General features: G+C 38.9%; 1 pseudogene; it reads right to left on the reverse strand.

Moving 5' to 3' along the window:
• Window positions 1-1445: 1445 nt before the first annotated feature.
• Window positions 1446-2324, reverse strand: LOC102910769 (glycoprotein-N-acetylgalactosamine 3-beta-galactosyltransferase 1 pseudogene; annotated as a pseudogene).
• Between the last annotated feature and the right edge of the window lie 342 nt (window positions 2325-2666).

The following is a 2666-nucleotide window of genomic DNA, read 5'->3' on the forward strand; positions in this document are numbered from 1 at the left end:
TCTCTGTCTCTGTCTCTGTCTCTGTCTCTGTCTCTCTCTCTCTCTCTCTCTCTCTCTCGTGTGTGTGTGTGTGTGTGTGTGTGTGTGTGTGTGTGTGTTTCATATAGCATTTAGAAATATTTTAGCATGGTAAGTATTTTATACCATATTTTAAATTTGTTGCTTTAAAACAGCCAAAGAATTCTCTTATTTTCCAGTAAGTAGACAGATCACAAGACTCTTCAAAATTTTGTAATAATATTACACATTTCAGAGTGAACACATCTCAACATGTACTGTGTCACAAGCACTATTTAGCTTGTGGGTAAATTTCCTGATAGTAATATAGTGATACATGTATTTTTGTCAAAAATCCTCCATTCAAATGATTTTGCTGGTTTAACTGGTAGCTTCTGTTGATACTAAAATGAGGGGTTTTAAATTGGTTCAGACAATTCATGAAAGACACAAATAAGTTCCCACCTGCTTGAAGGATGAAAGTGGAGTTACGGTTATATTCACGGTTTTTATCTAATCATGCAGTCATAGCTACACAACAAACGAGTGACCAAGCAAAACAAGCCTGAGGAAATTGACAATAGCATTGATGTAAGAAAAGTATTAAATATTACTGACCTAAGAAACAGCATTGGATTTTCTTATTGACTATTCATAGCTAGCAACGACAAATTTGAGAGAAAATGTTTTTAAATACACGGTGCTAGAAAACTATTATGTACTGAATAAGTATGGATGGTGGAGAGTGGCATTCAAGAGATGTTTCACAGAGAAAGAGAACGTAATGAATATAGCTTACCATGGCAGAAATTAAACATGAATTAGATCTGAGTATATGACACAGTCAAGACCTACAATAACATCACAGCATAGCTTATTTAGGACAGTCTACTATTCTAATTCTGGAAGAAATTCTATCACTGATAAATTATAAATAAGAAATTTTCATTAGACAAAAATGTTGTGGGGGGTGGGAGGTTAGTTTATGTTGTACAGCACTCTAACTCATGAGTAGAGCATAAAAGACAATGTTAAAACTCCTTTTAGTGTCCAGTCAGACCTGTATAGTATCATGAGCATTTCATTAACTTGGTCCAGTAGACTTTTAAGTTTGCTTGATGAGTGTAGTTAGAAATAGGTACAAAATCCCTCTTCTATCTGACTAGTGTGTTTAAAATATTATCAGATATATATATATATATATATATATATATATATATATATATATATATATATATATATATATATATATATAAACGAGGAACTTGAATACAGATTGCAGCTGCTGCTATAGCCTCAGTTTATATTCAGGAACTTGGATGTCATTGTTGTTTTAATACAGTGTTCACTTCCTCACTTAGAAAGTCTTGCTCAGCCAAGTGTTCCTTTTTCATGCAAGGTCGGTCACTCCACCTTCGCTCTTGCATACATCTCAAGCATTTCCTGGGTTAATCTTTTACGTCTTCCTTTTGCCTTACTTTGTTTCTTTTCTTTAGTAGATTTTCAGGTAAGGTAGGCTGATATCTATATGCATAACCATATGGTCAGAGATGATAAACTAGATATTCCAGCTCATACATGGCGCTAGCATTTGCATAGTGAAAAGAAACTGCAAAATCAGAATAGCAGTTGGGTCCATATATGGGAGGGTAATAATTATATTCATGCAACCAAAAGGATTGGTATTGCAAACCTGGAATTAAGTGATTTTTTGGCAAAAAGGGATGGAAAGTTTGTTCCCAGTGGGGTCTCTGGAGTCACCTGGCTTCACTTTGACTGCTTGTAAGCACTGTCCCATGATGACATCTTCAAAGGAGATAAAAGTGTCACAACCATTCCCTTTTATTCCATTCACCACTCTCCTCAAGGCTTCTTTGCTCAGGACATAGCCTGCACCCCGACTCATGTAGCCCTGATCTACATTCATAGCCCTGAATTTTCTCCCAAAATACATGGGTTGCTCCGGGTCATGATTTGCCAGAAGCCGCCTCAGGTTGTCTACTATAACATACATGTCATCGTCTGCTTTCATGAACCAATCTGCATCTTCTAGGTGGTGGCCATGAACATACAAGAAGGCCTTTAAGGTTTTCAGGAACAACTGATCCCTGCCCTCTTCAGTGTTTAATCCAACAGCAGGGAAGTCTGTGTTGTCTTCTGAGCTCATAAACAGTGCTTTGTTACAACGCTGGGCCCACGTGGCTCTAACGTGTTTGGCTCTTACCTGCAGATTTTGTGGTCTTGCCATTATCCAGCAAAGAATCTTCACCTTCTGGTAGAGTTTTGCTGCAAATGTCTGTGTCTTCATACTTATGTCCAGTACCCATTTTCGATGTCACCAATCCCTTTTGACCATTCTCTCTGATATCATTTGATGGATTCTGAATGGAGTAATTAAGAGCCATAGGGTCACTGTCACTGTATTTAGGAGGTGAGTTCTGCCAGCTGAGGCAGTTGTCTGCTGCTGGTCCTGGGGGTCACCTATGTGAGGACTGCAGCAGTTCTCTAGGCTGTCTTCAGCTAAGTGGACTTGGTGCAGGTGAGTGCAGTTCTGCAGCAATGTGCCTAGGTGGGGTGTGGGGCAGTGGCACAGGCAATCCCTGAAGCTACTATAGCTGTGGATCAAGTCTTTCTTCCCAGCTCCATTCTCATGCCCTGCCCCCCCATCC

The sequence above is a fragment of the Peromyscus maniculatus genome, chromosome 2 (assembly GCF_049852395.1).
Source record: "Peromyscus maniculatus bairdii isolate BWxNUB_F1_BW_parent chromosome 2, HU_Pman_BW_mat_3.1, whole genome shotgun sequence".
Taxonomy (NCBI): Eukaryota; Metazoa; Chordata; class Mammalia; order Rodentia; family Cricetidae; genus Peromyscus; species Peromyscus maniculatus.